This window comes from Schistocerca americana, chromosome 8 (assembly GCF_021461395.2).
Source record: "Schistocerca americana isolate TAMUIC-IGC-003095 chromosome 8, iqSchAmer2.1, whole genome shotgun sequence".
NCBI classification, from domain to species: Eukaryota; Metazoa; Arthropoda; class Insecta; order Orthoptera; family Acrididae; genus Schistocerca; species Schistocerca americana.
Window position 1 is genome coordinate 295,857,534 of NC_060126.1, and position 17,043 is coordinate 295,874,576.

The window sequence follows — 17,043 nt, forward strand, 5'->3', positions numbered from 1 at the left end:
AGAACACTATTTCTGACCCCCGAATTTTTTCAAACAAAGATACCATGAAACTTCCTGGCAGATTAAAACTGTGTGCCCGACCGAGACTCGAACTCGGGACCTTTGCAAAGGTCCCGAGTTCGAGTCTCGGTCGGGCACACAGTTTTAATCTGCCAGGAAGTTTCATATCAGCGCACACTCCGCTGCAGAGTGAAAATCTCATTCTGGAAAGATACCATGATTCCAAGATTCTTAGTAAACTTTCGCTATATAGTCTTCTCCGGGGCCTTAGAAAAGTTGAGTGTCCGGGTACAAGATAGTAGTTATTGAGAGCTTTGGAGTTACTCCTACGCTCCATATACAGAGGACTCTGAATAGAATGTTTCAGTCTGTGAAAAGAGTGCATGAATCATGAATTATATGGGTATCAGTATGACAAACTCCAAGTCTCATACATTTAATGCGTTCCTGACACAGTTGTCTAGGGGTTGCGTTTTCTCTCGTAATAAACATGTCGTGTGTCCAGGCTTCAAACCTTGCAAGTGATTACAATTTGAACAAAAATCATCAACAATGGCGACAGAAGACTTGCAGCATGGTAAGTCACCCTCGTTCTACCAAAGACCTTGTCAAAGAGGATCGAGAAGCGGACAGATGTTCACGGCACTGTCTTGCCCTTGGGGTAGGAACTGTTCCTAAAAGGCGGACGAATTAGCAATAATCAGCGGCATAGGATGAAGAAGGCAATGGAACCCACTGCATTGAAGACACGTGTATCCACAGATCATGTTGCCTGAAATGATCTCTCCATTAGCAAACGGTTGTTGCAGATCAGTTCCCCATCCGAATCTCCGGTAGCGGGCTACCAAGGATGAGGTGACCACGAGAAAAACAATGAATAACGGACGAAATTGTAGCGTTCTAAGAGTGAGACGTGGAATGTCACATGTTTGAATGTGGTACGGGAGCCAGAAAATTTGAAAAGAGAAATGCAAAGACTTATTCTAGATACAGTGAGGTTCAGTGAAGTTAAGTGGAGAGAAGACAAGGATTTCTGGTAAGGTCATGTCAACAGATCCAGAAAATAGTACAATGGGAACAGGAGTCGTTATGAATCGGAAGGTAGGTCAGAGACTGAGTAACTGTGGCCAGTTCAGTGATAGGAGAAGATGAAAAAGTTGAGAAAGTACATGAGGATACTGAAAAGGTAATTCAATGTGTGAGGGGAGATGAACACGTAATAGTCATGGGGGCATGGAATGCGGTTGTAGGAGAAGGAGTAGAAGAAACAGTTATTCAGCGGTATGGGCTCGTTAGCAAGATTGAGAGAGGAGAAAAAGTAATTGAGGTCTGAAATAAATTTCAGCTGGTAACAGTGAATACTCTGCTGAAAAATCACAAGCGGAGGACAAATACTTGGAAAAAGGCCAGGTAACTGGAAGACTCCAGTTAGACTATATCATGGTCAGGGAAAGATTCCGAAATCTGAAATTAGTTTGTAAGACGTACCCAAGAGCAGGTATAGACTGGGATCACACTGCAATGATGATGAAGAGTAAGCTGAAGTTTAAGAGACTAGTCGGGAACAATCAGTGAGCAGCGAAGCGGTAGATGGAAGTACTAAGGAATGAAGCCAGGCTATGAGGCTCTGACGCCATAGAGTGTATGATAACCAGTAGCCCAGTAACCAGTTCAGTTGAAGTTGAATGGCCCTCTCTAAAACGGGCAGTCACAGAAGTTGGCAATAAAACACAGATACTAGTAAAGTAACTACGAAATACCCCTGGATAACACAACAAATACTCGACAATATAAAATGGTACAAGATTTTCGAAATTCTGAGAAAGGTAGGGATAAGCTATAGGGAAAGAGGGGCAATACGAAATTGTACAATAACCAAAAACAAACAATAAGGCTAGAAGACCAAGAACGAAGTGCTCGGATTAAAAAAAGTGTTTCACGCCTACTTTTGAACCCATATATCGAAGAGAAAAGAAAGGATCAACAGCGGGATTAAAATTCAAGGAGAAAGGATATCAGTGATAAGATTCAACGATGACATTGCTATCTTCAGAGAAAGTGAAGACCAATTACAGGATCTGTTGAATGAAATGAACAGCCAAACCAGAAGAACGAAAGTAATGATAAGTAGCCGAAATCTGAACAGCGAGAAAGTTATCATTAGAATTGGGATGACGAAGCAGGTAAAGTTAAGGAATTCTGCCACCTAGGCACCAAAGTAACCTGTGATGGGCGGAACAAGGAGAACGCAGACTAGCACTGGCACAAAGTGAATATCTGGCCGAGAGGAGTCTACTAGTATCGAACATAGACATTAATTTGAGGGAGAAACTTCTGAGAATGTACGTCTGAATACACTGCATTATAAGGTAGTAAAATATGAAGAATGGGAAAACCAGAAGTGAATCAAAGAATATGAGATGTGGTGCAAGAGGAGAATGTTGAAAATTATGTAAACGGCTCCGCAGAATCGACGAGGAAAGAAATGTATGGAAAATATTTACAAGAAGAAGGGGCAGGCTGGTATCGTAGGACATCTATTAATATGTCAGGGAAAGACTTCCAAAGTACTAGAGTGGGCTGTACAAGATAAAAACTGTAGTGAAAGACAGAGACTGGAATACGTCCGGCAAACAACTAGGTACATAGGTTAGGACAGGAGTGAAATTCGTTGCGAGCCACATCAAGTCATTCAGAAGACGGGTGACGTTAAAAAATTCTAAGATTGGAGCGGCATGATGACTTTCCTTATTTCAGGAAGGTAAGAATGTAGTAGCATTCGCCTTCCGCCTGCTATTACACAGATTGCTAAAACATATTTACTGGAAAATATAATTAAAAAGTACTGTTAGGCAATACACTCCTTAAACAGCACAGCTTAGGGGTTTAGTAAAGAAGGAACACAAGTACGTAATAATAAAACACCTGCGTAATTTTCGCAACATAATGTTTCTTTTCACCAGGAAAAACTACAAAAATGCCATCCACTTGTTAACAGTCTCATATAATTCTCTTTCTGAGAACGTTATTTCATTAACTACAGGGGGAACCCATTTTACTTTTCTCGGACAAGCAGATAGGAAGTTGCGACACAGAAAATGAAAATCAGACACCATCGTCATGGTCCAGATGATAAAGTGCGTGTATTATGTTCAGATGGTTCAAATGGCTCGGAGCACTATGGGACTTAACGTCTGAGCTCATCAGTCCCCTAGAACGTAGAACTACTTAAACCTAACTAACGTAAGGACATCACACACATCCATGCCCGAGGCAGGAATCGAACCTGCGATCGTAGAGGTCGCGCGGTTCCAGCCTGTAGCGCCTAGAACCGCTCGGCCACACCGGCCGGCATGTATTATGTATAGTGAATGATGGCGAATAGTGGATGTAAAGTATAGTATTATCTTTTTGCATTTTTATTTATTTATTTATGTATTTGGCGTATGGCTATTATCACGTCACACGAAGGAACTTTTTTCTTTAACGATACATATACTACTATTTAAAATACATAAAATGTTCATTATTATACATTAATTAACTTTACAGTATTTACAAAGCAGAGAATGTCAGACAAATATCGAACTGCAGAACATATTCAACTGATGTCTTTATTGCCACCAGGAACTCCTCCAGATCGCCAGAAATCATAGTTTTAAGCAAGCAATTGCGATATGCTGAATATTTTGTCATTCTGCAGCAAAATAATAGCTAGGTACGTTTCTAATCCCTGCTCGTAGATCGACACACTATAGTGGTTATTTTGTCGAGCGCAGACCAGATGCTTCGGTGCTCTTCAAAACCTTGTGGTCTGGACGAGATGGATGGGATTTTAAGTTGCTCCGGGTTAGGATTTTTCACTCATATTTCTGGCTATCGGTATGTTATTGTTACTCCGTTGCACCTTGCAGAGGTGGATGAGGTAGTCTGTGTTCACTGAGTGCAGGAATGTCCTCACGTGTGGGAAGATAAGGATTCCCGGGCAATTTTTTGCAAGCTCCCGCTTGAGAGCAGTTTCTATTCGCAAAAATGAGAAAAGTGTATGGCTTAACACAGGTAGCCAAAATGTCTGTCTTTCTGATTCTCCCTGTGCTGTTGCACACAGTCTGCTTGGACTGCATGACGTTTAGTCTAGTGTATGGGCTGTCGATACAGACTACAGCGCAGTATTCTGCCATAGGGTAGTCTTTCCTAGAGCAGACGTTCTTAGCGTCTCCTTTGTGTTCGACCTAACAAACCCCATGTCGTACGCAACTTTTCTGCAAGATGTTGATTCTTCATCTCAGCTGCAGTTCTCCGCAAGTGCTGTTTAACGCTGAGCGTCAGTCAAGAGTGACCTCTAGATAACGTGGACTTCTGTTGTACCACAGCTGTTTCACTTCAAAATATACATTCATTTCCGTGTTTGCCAGCTTGTTGTTAGGGTGGAAACTAGTTTTCTCTGTTTTTGCAGCATTTGGTTGTAACCTCCAGTTATGGAAGTTATCTGTCAACAATTTGTAGGTCTTCCGTCAAGATAGACGCAGTAACTCCTTTGTCTTTGTGACTCGCATCAAGAGCCCAATTGTCAGCATAGCCAAATTCCCTTGATGTTGTCTTGGACAAGTCTGCTATACAGGGGGAAAGCAGAACAAGGGCTAGCACTGATCGGAGTGGAAGACCATTATTAAACTTCGTTAGAGGGCTCGTCATATTTCCCACTGGGTCATGAAAACTTTTGTTGTGTAACATATCGTTGATGAGGTTTTGCAATTTTAAAACATCACATGACTCTTAAAAGTTGGAATATTATCCCTTGCCTCCACACAATCTCATTATCTGTTATTAGGTCTATAAACACAGTTGAGGTCTTTCGTTTGTTCCGAAATCCTGCTTCAGCAAAGTTAACAGTGGAAAGAGCTGGTCGGCGCAGCTGAGGTTTGGGCGGAATCATGCATTAAAAACAGCTTCTTAGCAGACAATGCCTAAATGATGGTGGACACCAGGAATAAACAGAACAAAGTGCGCAATTCTTACCCACTGCCCTTGTTTCCGCGAGGATTGAGAATCTAAGACTCGTCCTGCCATTTCTATTTAGATTTTCCGTGGTTTCCCTATATTTATTCAAGAAAACGTCGAAATGACTCATCTTCACGGTCACCGTCTACTACCATCTTTGTCATCATTGGCTGTGTACGGGTTTAAAATTTTTTGTTTTAAACTGTAATAGCACGAGATGCGTAATTTCTTTTCAAAATTGACTTCTACTACTACTATTTTGATTATTCTTCCTATGTATCTGTCCTATTACACACGCTAAAAAGTAATTTTAAAAACAAATTGCTGAACGTGTGCTGTCTTTTGGTATCTCCCCATTACTCTTAATACAGATATTTCGATGTCGGCTTATCCTCGTCTCACTCACAACAGTATTTCGCACGGGAACATGATGAACACTAAAGATCGTAAGTGTAGCGTTTCAGACAAGTATATTTCTCGCCACATTTGTAACACACGCATGTTCAGAAAAAAACAGGACATCTTGAACAATTAGAGACATGACGTTCATAGTCGCAGGACATGTACATCAGTATGTTCTGCAGAAACGATTAGCGTTTCTGTCACCTCAGTTTTGCATGTGTCTGTCAGGCACAGAGTCCGACATGGGCCTGCTAACTTGTTCCAGGCGTGATGGCATCGACGTGTATAATGCGCGGGTTCAAGATCAACATCGATATCGCGGCTCAAGACTGGCTACCGGTAAACTGTACCTGAGGCTCTCGTTGTCGCTGTACACAGAAGGTAATGAATCAATGCGACCTGAGCAGACGCGCAGGAAGCCTTGCAGACGTGTGGTTCAAATGGCTCTGAGCACTATGGGACTTAACATCTATGGTCATCAGTCCCCTAGAACTTAGAACTACTTAAACCTAACTAACCTAAGGACAGCACACAACACCCAGCCATCACGAGGCAGAGAAAATCCCTGACCCCGCCGGGAATCGAACCCGGGAACCCGGGCGTGGGAAGCGAGAACGCTACCGCACGACCAGCAGACGTGTGCGCGAAGCGTACCATCAAATCAGTGAGCTTGAAAAAGGGTCATTATTGGCAGGTCGCACCACCCACACCACCCCCTGAGAAAATCGACACCTCATCCGAATGGCATTGTAGGACATATCTGCCTCCTTCTCGCCTCTGGCGCAACGGTGGAACAGTATAACACATCATACAATATCAGGGGTGACAGTCCGCTGGCCGTTGTGGCCGAGCGGTTCTACGAGCTTCAGTCTGGAACCGCGCGATCGCTACGATCGCAGGTTCAAATCCTGCCTCGGGCATGGATGTGTGTGATGTCCTCAGGTTAGTTAGGTTTAAGCAGTTCCAAGTTCTAGGGGACTGATGACCTCAGATGTTAAGTCTCATAGAGCTCAGAGCCATTTGAACCATTTGGTGACAGTGTGTCGCTATTTCTTATGGCGTCGGTTACGTACGCGTCATCCACTTCTCCGCCTACATTTGACGACTGTTTAGAAACGTGCTAGACGGCAGTGGTGTATGGAATGACGTCACTTGGACAGATATAGCAGCAGATAGTGTTTTCGGATGAATGCAGGTTCTCTTTGTTTGAAAATCATGGCCGCATTTTGGTTCGCCACAGACAGTGGGACCAGCATCACAGATGTTGCATTCGCACAAGACATACAGTGCCATCTCAAGGCCTTATGGTGTGTGGGTGCTATTGGGTACAACCACAAATCACAGCTGGTGCGTGGCCAGGGCACTGCGACCAGTGTGACCTACGTGAATGACATCCTACGACCCGTAGCTCAATCCTTTCTGCGCGACACCCCAGATACCATTTTTCAGCAAAATAACGCCCGACCAGGTGTCGCTGCAAGAGCGCGTGCCTTCTTGGTGTCACAGGATGTCAGCCTTCTGGTCTGGTCTGTCTGATGACCAGACCTGTCACCAATCGAAAATGGGTGAGGTATGATGGAACGACGGGTGGAGTGCTGTGACCCAATACCTACCACCACAGACGTACTTTGCAACCAGGTGAATGCTGCATTGCATGGCTTTACCTCAGGACGCCATTCACCCCTTGTAGGTATCGATGCCATCAAGCATGCTACAAGTTATTAGGGCTCATGACAAACTACTATGCAACAGGACACGTGTTGAACTGAAATGTTATCGTAACGGCAGAATATACTAATGTACATGCCTAATGAATATTGAAAGTCTTATCTCTAGTCGTTCAAGGTGTTCTGTTATTTTCTGAACATGAGTGTAATTACACGGGAATAAACGTCGTCTCTGTCAGTAATTCATTACCCCTAGCCTCTAGATTCCACATAGTTGCTCACTAGAGTGCACATCTGATTTTCTCCGAGAACTGGCTCTCGTGGGAAGTCCCAGCCGACTGTTATATCCTCTACTCGAACGCGGCCGGAATTTCTTCCAATAACAGTCCTCTATATTGGCTCTGGCACGCCGGCAATGTCGATTCATATCCAAGGCACGACTCATATGTATATCTCACATTCGTCGCTAACTCAACCGTGTCCAGACTCTCGTGGATAACACAGGAACCGAAATGGAAGGTAGCAAAGCAGTACCAGAAATGCTGAACTCGTTTCCAAATGTTTCTTTGTAATGAATAACCCCTAAGTGCTGCAACAGTTTAATTCTCGTACCAGCGTAGATGATATAGACAGTAGTGTAAGTAGCGCTGAGAAACAGCTGAAATCCATGAAATTGAAAATGTCCTCTGTATCCGTTCGAATTCATAATCTCTTTGTACGAAAATACGAGTAATCATGCTGACTTTCTCGCTGACTCATCGTCACCCAGCCGAAACTGTTAAGGACAGAAACTTCAAATTTTTACAGGGTGTTGAACTTATACTTAGAAGGGATTTTCCGAAATTCAACACCTAAGGTGTGAAATGGCGGATGAAAGCCTTTAGGGAAATGTTTCATTATGAAAGCGTTTTTAAGGTAAATCTATGAATATTCGTATTTGGCTTCTCGTTAGAAATAAGAGAACACATGGTTTAGTGTTTCTAGAGATACAGCACCTAAGGGGGTGAAATACGGATGAAAACTTTTATGAAAGGATTTCGTTATATTAAAACATTTTAGTGCTAAATCTATGACAGCTGGGATCTGACTTATCTGTTAGAAATGTAGAAACATGTGTTAAGGGAATTATCACCACAAGAACACGAAAGACAGGATTAACAAAAACCTCCGACTCCAGCTGACGTAATCGCGTTTTGTTCAGAAGTACATCGGAAAAGTTCATACTTCTATGGTCTTTATTAGCGTGAAAATTTAGGTGATGCACTCCGTCAACTAAATCAAAGTAAGCTATTTAACAGCCACAACAACAAATCGACTTTGTCAGAATGGCATAGAAAAGAAAAGCGAGTGAAACAGCGGGCGCCAACCTAGTTCCATATAGAATTCACAGCTGAATTAAGTTTCTTTTTCAACTGTAACAGACTGCAGATCCCTCGAATAAACAACTGGGCCTAGTGACTGGTAGGTGCCCAGGTTATCCTCTTCTGTCAGAAGGATAGCAGACGTGATACACAAAACGTTTCACTGACATCCATCTCTTGTAGAACATCTTAGAATATATTCTTAGCTTAAGTGTAATGAGTTGTCTGGAACAGAAATTCCGAAAAATTCAAATAAAACCAAAATCGCGAACTTGTCACCTGAAACCCGGAAAGCGACGGATGGAGCCGCTCAGAGGGATGCAATATTTCGTGACTTACGAAAAACTTTCGACTCGGTAGCACATGAACGCTTTTTATCGAAAATGCGATCAAATCGGTTATCAAACGAAATTTGTGACTGTACTGGGGATTCCTCGGTAGGGAGCGCTAATTACCTAACGCTTACGATTACGGTTATGGTTAATTGTTTTACACGATGAAAAATTTCTATTTATAGATGTGATTTTATTTTTAAACTTTTTTAATATTGGTTTTTACACAATTGTGTATCTTACTTTGCCAGGCTACGAGTTTCCCATTATTACTATTTGCGCTTTTTATATGGATTTTAAGTCTGGATCTAATTTCATATACTATATGTCAGTACATGTTTTATTGTCTGACGCTTATATTACCACGTGAAGTCCTTTTAATTAATGACTATGCATACTGCATTTTAAACATTAAATTTACTGAGTACACATGTGCGACAGCTATAGTAACCTCTTCTGGCCTGAGTTATTTATATAAATATTACACGCATCCAGATCATCACGAGCACTTACCACGCACCTGCATGTATAATGTGACGTTGATACCTACATCAGAATATTTCATCGTACGTATGGCTCGTATGCATGGCTGTTACTCATAGAAATACCTTTTATTTTTGTTGCGTAGCACCAGGCCTTCTATAGATTTAACTTCAGCAAATTGAACTTTTTTGGTTATACCCATCTGAAGATGGCAGTAGCAGAAACTGGTAATAGTGAAATGTGAAAGTTCATGTAATCAAGACAGACCTATAAAATAAAAAATAGTATATAAAAAATCTTTTATTGGTTGATACGTTCTACGTAATACGAGGTGGTGAACACAGTGCTTATACATTCCTCGACTTGCTTAATCCTTACGTCCAAGTCAATATTTTAAATTTCAGGAGTAATTCTCTCTGGGAGACTCATCTGTAAATTTCTTGGACCTTATAGATATCAGTTGAAGAAGATACGTATTTAGGATTTGCATAAAAAACAGAGCTACTCATACCGTAATCCTGCAAGCTCCCAGCGTCCATACAGCCACGGACATGCAGCTTTCCATTCAATGGTACATCGTCTCTTATCTATTCCATTATCCGAATCAGCTTTTCAGGCAGAACTACAAGCTATCAAACAAATCGCTTACAGTAGTGGCTATAGCTCTGTCCTGAGTGATAATATTCACCGAAAAAAGAAAACGGAGAAAATTACTTCACTTTTGTACGATGGTCAACAATAGTCGCTCAGTAATTACAAAGCCTGGTTCAAAATTCCAAACTTTGGCAACATTTCAGTCAATTTTGGAAAAACGTTTAAGTCCCACAACTGCAGGTGTGCATTTTATGATACCAGCAACATACCAAGATTTTTATTCAATAGTTAAAGCAAACTGCAACCACTGAGACAGAGTGGTGTATATAAAATCAAGTGCAAGCTGTATGAGAAAGAGTATGTTACTCAACTAGGCACAGCTGTGACTGTTAGGCTACGAGAACATGGGAGAAGGATTCGACATTTGCTGCCATCTCTTAGCAGAAAACCATCCATATGACGTAGAATGTGAAGTACAACAATCTGTCAAGAAAAGCAGAAAGGTGATCCTGCTGGAAATACTGAAATTTAACAAATACATGGCACGGAATGCCAGTCTAGTATTAAATGATCAGACTCATTTCTCTGCCTCGTGATGACTGGGTGTTGTGTGCTGTCCTTAGGTTAGTTAGGTTTAAGTAGTTCTGAGATCTAGGGGACTGATGACCATAGATGTTAAGTCCCATAGTGCTCAGAGCCATTTTTTGATCAGACTCAGTTTCCATTTCTCCTTTTCTTAATTTAAGTTACTTTACAAATACCAGATATAAAATGTAAATTCGTCATATTTCTCATTATTTGTCAAATGTATCTCCACATAAAACTTTGTTTATACTACCGTTATTCGTTAATGTAATTATTGCAGTGTTTTCCTGTGTAGAAACTTTGTCACTTTCGTTTCTCATGTACAAATAATATCTATGTAAGTCGCATATCATGTATTTCTGTGTTTGCGACATACAGTTGTCACCCGGAGACGGCCTGAGAAGCCGGAAAGCTGGTTCGTGAGCAAATAAATATAATTTTGCAGAACGTTATGGACTGTTTTCCGTATTAATATTATTATCACGTTCTGCAGAGCGCCGTTGGGAAATTCAGTTAATGTACCCCTGTCTGCGTTACGTTTTCACGACCAAATCGCTGAACCCATAACCATCAGATTGGGATGGAGGTAAATTAAACCCTGAGAACGATCATAGGCTACTTTAGGAAGAAAATATATAAAATTAAATAAAATCAGTCCCTAAGAGGGTGAAATATGCGATGGAACATCTTTTTTTAAGCCAACCATGTTAAACAATAATTAATTTTTTGTTTCATAATGTGCAAGCAAAGATCTACGAGGACGCACAGAAAAGTAATGTCTCCGAATTTCTATATGTAAACTCTTAAATAATTCTAAATTAAAGAAGTTATTAACATTCTACATCTTCATTCTTCATCTTTACGTGACTAGGTGGCTCCGAATCCTAGCGTGTAAGATGTTGGTGCGTGAGAAACAGCGTGCCTCAATCGGGTTTCGAATTCGAAGAGTTCGTCCGCGCACAGAGTACCCTCTCCTTCGCCATGACAACGTCAGACCACACGCGTGCGCTGACACTTCTTCAGTAATCCGACGCCTTGGTTTCACCGTCATCGATCAGCCTCCACACAGCTCCGATGTGGCACCATCCGATTTTGATATGTTTCGGAACTAAAAGATGACCTTCGAAAACGTTACTCTGAGAGTGATGAAGCGGTGAAAGTAGAGGTAGGTTTTGGCTCCGTCAAAAAATTCAGACATCCTACAGTAACGGTTCGACAAACTCGTCTCTTGACGGGAGAAATGTGTTACTTTCCGGGGTGACAATATTCAGAAATAAATATGAAGACATATTGAATAATGCTGTAGAATGTTAATAACATTGGCCTTGTTTCAAAAGCTGTAAGAATTTTCAGATGAAAACTGCAGAGGCATCACTTTCCAGCACTTGCTCGTAGAATACAATGGAGAGTCAACATTGTAGCAAAAGTTACGCAAATAGAACAACTCTCCGACGTTTTTCGAAAACCAAACCATTGGGACATGGGACATGATAGTCCGTAAGGAAATTACGAAACCTAGGGTAAAATAATAAATACAAATATTCACGTCAACTTAAATACATGGAAGTTCTTTTTGTGCTGGTGTGTAAGCCAACTTTAGAGAACCACTTACAGATAATATTTTTAAAGGGTACCCGCTTGAAACAAGATAGAATAAAATTTTAGTTTTATTATCTTTGTGCGGGCATCTATACTCTACCCAAACGTTAGGCATTACTTCTAAAAGAAATTCGGAAATTGGTTATCACACAAGTTCGCATGTGTACTACCTCATATTCAACAAACCACATATTGTTGAGTAACTAAATTAAGGAAGCCACAGTCGCTAATCGTTGGCGTTAGCCTGAAATCGGAAATCTGTCAAGGGACACCCCTCGCTCTTACTTTTGAGAGGATTCGTCGTATTACGTTGTTTCCGTATAGATATACATTGAACCCTGAGAAAGAATATAGGCTGCTTTGGAAAGTGTGTAGTACAATACTGGTACATTTATTTACAAACATCAAAAAAAGTTTTGCTTCACCCCTGTTCAAAGAACTCCTGAAGACAGAAGTTCACTGTGGATATTGTATCACAGACACAGTCGCTTTGACTGTTCACAGATGTCACTAAACCCGCCCAAAGATGTACACAACCATGCATGAGCAACGTCTATTAGACGGAGGGGAGCCTGCCGGTATGGCCGAACGGTTCTAGGCGCGTCAGTCTGGAACCGCGTGACCGCTATGGTCGCGGTCTCAAATCCTGGCTCGAGCATGGATGTGTGTGATGTCCTTAGGTTAGTTAGGTTTAAGTAGTTCTAAGTTCTAGGGGCTAATGACCTCAGATGTTAAGTCCCATAGTGCTCAGAGCCATTTGAAACTACTTTTTTTTTTTTTTTTTTTGAGACGGAGGGGGTCCGACAGCCGATCAGTTCCTGTCATTCCACCAGCAAGGAGGTACATGGCTCGTGTTGCCTGTAGTTGAACCATGTCAGTTCGATCGCGACCGCATTGTTACTTTGTGCCAGGAAGGACTCTCAACAAGGTAAGTGTCTAGGCGTCTCGGAGTGAACCAAAGCGATGTTGTTCGGACGTAGAGGAGATACAGAGAGACAGGAACTGTCGATGACATGCCTCGCTCAGGCCGCCCAAGCGCTACTGCTGAAGAGGATAGCCGCTACGGATTACGGATTGGAGGAACCCTGACAGCAATGGCACCATGATGGCGCTTTTCATGCAGCCACAGGACGTCGTGTTTCGACACAAACTGTGTACAATAGGCTGCATGATGCTCAAATTCACTCCCGACGTCCCTGGCGAGGTCCACCTTTGCAGCCGCGACACCGTACAGCGCGGTACAGATGGGCCCAACAGCATGCCGAATATACCGGTTAGGACTGGCATCACACTTTCTTCACCGATGAGTGTCGCATATGCCTTCAACCAGACAATCGTCGGAGACGTGTTTGGAGGCAACCTGGTTAGGCTGAACGCCTTAGACACACTGTCCTACGAGTGCAGCAAGTTGGAGGTTCCCTGCTGTTTTGGGGTGGCATTATGTATGTCCGACGTACGCCGTTGGTGGTCATGGAAGGCGCCGTAACGGCCGTACGATACGTGCCATCCCCTGACCGATAGTGCAACCATCTCGGCAGCAAATTGGCGGGGCATTCCGTCTTCATTGATGACAATTCGTGTCCCCATTGTGCACATCTTGTGAATGACGTCCTTCAGGATAACATCGCTCGACTATTGGCCAGCGTGTTCTCCAACCCTGTGGAACATGTCTAGGACAGATTGAAAAGGGCTGTTCATGGACGACGTTACGCACCAACCACTCTGAGGGATCTACGCTGAATCGCCGTTGGGGAGTGGGACAATCGGGACCAACAGTGCCATAATGAACTTATGGATAGTATGCCACGACGAATACAAGCATGCATCAATGCAAGAGGACTTGCTAGTGGGTATTAGAGGTACCGGTGTGTACAACAATTTGGACCACCATCTCGGAGGTTCTGGCTGTATGCTGGTACAACATGCAATGTGTGGTTTTCATGAGCAATAAAAAAGGGCGGAAATGATGTCTATGTTGGTCTCTATTCCAGTTTTCTGTAGAGTTTCCGGAACTCTCGGAACTGAGGTGATGCAAAACATTTATTGATGTGTGTTTCTGAAGAAATTTACGCAGATCAGAGACAAAAATTTGCTCTTTTAGTTTTAAAATTTATAATATTTATGAATTTTCTACGTAATACGATTCAACGTGATGTACACAGTGCTTATACACTGCCCTACGTGTTTTAACCTTACTCCCGTACCTATACTATTAAATGGAGAAGTATGTCTGTTACGTTTTCACGACCAAACCGCTAAACCGATTTCGGAGGAATTTTGTATGGAATAAGCTTCGACCCTGAGAAAGAATATGGTCTACTTTAGGAAGGGAAAAAAATGAAATCGACCTAACACTTTCTTTTTGTACCAATATGACGTTTCAAGGCAAAGGCGCATTGGAGACTTGTCACATACACGTCAGCCTAGGTACGATCTGTTGTAATAAAACGACAGTTACAAACACAGCGAGTGTCAAAATCTGTAGAGGATTCTAACACGAACGGTAGTAATGTTCGAAATTTTATGCGATCGCTGTGGTTATGCGGCTGGACACGTGGAGGTATGAGGTCGAACAAAGTACGTTCGCGTCCTGGTACGTTGATTTTCTTTTTTCTTTTTTTTTTTTCATCTTCACGCAACACAATCTGAGACTTTCTATTTCGTGTAACAGAAGTATATTCTGCTTTATTCGATGCTATTTACGTGTGCCAGCATGCTATATTAGGAATGAGTTTCTTCAGTTTCGTAACTTCAGTCTGATGAAAAACCGAAAGATGAAATTGCTGCAAGTGAAACAACCAGCAGTCACATTTCTATACTTTCTAGTCACAAATCTTCGACGATTTTCTTTCGAATATGTCGCGATTCCCGTGGGTGTGGTTAGGTAGGAACATAAAAGCACAGGTTAAATTGCTGCAAATGAAGCTGCAGCAGTATTGCTTGTCACATATATCTGGCTGCGATCGAATCAGTAACACTTCTTACGTAAATGTGGCGGTCAAAACAAAGATCGCACCACACGGCGAGCGATGGACGTAACGTGATCGAATTGTACTTTAATGCAAACATTAGCTGCTTGCCGTGGTACTTCCTCACTTTAGTCACTGGTAAACAGTGACTTCGAAAATACGGCGCATAATAGTACAGCGTGGCACCGCAGGGAGTGCTAAATAACGTGCAACAACCGCCTCTATGTCTAAACTGTCTCTTTGTGTACACGTCATATAATGTATAGCAACCTCAGTAGAACGGCACATGGACGCGCACGCGCGCTCCTACTCGCGCCCCATCGCACGCACGGAAGCACGGCTCGTCGTGTGTTGGGATAGTTGCGGGGGCGGGGGGGATTGAGGGCTGGGGAGAGAGGGGAGCACATCAAAAGCTATGCTTACGTCAAACATGTAGATACGCGAGATCAGCTGACATTACTGCACCTTCAATAGCTTAACTACACATCTTCACCTAACATAAGAAAGCTACTTATAGGTGAGTGCATCTGCGGGTAACATCTGGTAATCTACATTACTATTACGCCTATAACGCGGAGCAGGCGAAAGATCCCAGTGACCAGTTGTCTGCCTAACAGCTTCCACTTCCAGGGGCAACAAAACTGTGATTTTTCAGTATTTCATACAATTTTCGACCAAATTTAAAATTTCGAAATGCTCTCCTAATCTACTCATTAAGTGGTACCTACATACCTTACATTAAAGGTTTAACATAGTAAGTATTAAAGTTAGCAATTATTATGTATATTTCTTGAGGCATCAGAACTAATAGCACACATATTACCCAGAGTATATTCAATCATTATTTCAGAATGGAGTACTGAGTGAGTTTGCGGCGGAGCGGTGTTAAAAAATTCGCTAGCACTGAGTGAAGCAATCTGCTAATTAATGTACACCTACCTCAGTACAGCATTCACCCGCAATTCGTTGCTGTGCATCCGTAGGTACTATGTAGACGATGTTAAAAGCAGCGTTGAAGAAAACCATCGTCCATACTTACGATTGCATAGTCCGAGTAACTCAGGTAAGAAAATAAACCTGTAAATCTCTGGTAATAACGGGCAAAAGTGGATGCTTCCTTCCTTCATTGAAAATGTCCGCTTCCCGATACTAATGTTTTTTTATTGTCTTTTAGTAATGGTGTCAACAAGCCCACATTTACGTCGATAGCACATCTACTACTATTTCATGCAGTTTATAGCACATGCAAGGCAGCGAGAAATGTACAAAGCCCAAACCGAAATATTACGAGATTAATACAGTCAATACTCTGCTACGAAATGAGTTTCACACTCGGTCCTTTTCAGTGGATTCTTCAAAGGAAGATTCTCGCCAAAAAATGTTCTGTACATGCATACTGAACACGCCACGCAGAGTTCTTCACAAAGCCCGATAGTTCCACACGCAGTTTTCTCTACAACAAACACTCCAAAATCTCCCAAACTGTTTGCAAATCCATCTACTTGCACGGTGATATAAACCGAAAGAAAAATAACATTTCACTGAGCGCTACTGTATCTAGACAGAGCCTTTGCATTTCCATTTTCAGATTTTCCTTCTTCCCTACCACGTACAAGCTTCTGACATTCCACGTTTCTGACGTTCCACGCCTGATTCCTAGGACGTTATGCTTTCGTTGGTTGTTCAGTCTTTTTCTCGTCGTCACCTCGCACTTGGCAGTCCCCTCCTAGAGGTCCTAATGGGAAACTATTCCGGAAAATTTTCCACTGGAGAAATCATCATGAACCTTTTTCAGTTTCAGGCCACATGTCCTCTGGATACGCATTATTTGTCTTTAATGGCGTGGTTTACATTGCCTTCTGTATCCTCGTGCCGTTGATTATTGCTGATTCTTCTGCTTTTAGGAGCAGTTTCCCACCCAAGTGACTGCCCCGGTGGCCGTGCCGTTCTAGGCGCTTCAGTACGGAACCGCGTGATTGCTACGGTCGCAAGTTCGAATCCTGCCTCGCTCATGGATATGTGTGATGTCCTTAGGTTGGTTAAGTTTAAG

The 17,043-nt window shown here is 42.3% G+C and overlaps 1 protein-coding gene across 1 annotated transcript in view; it reads left to right on the forward strand.

Moving 5' to 3' along the window:
* The window catches only part of LOC124545780 (cyclic nucleotide-gated cation channel alpha-3-like), a gene marked incomplete at its 3' end in the record, with an annotated part of 672,390 nt that overhangs the window by 559,543 nt on the left and 95,804 nt on the right, over positions 1-17,043 (forward strand). The window lies entirely within an intron of this gene.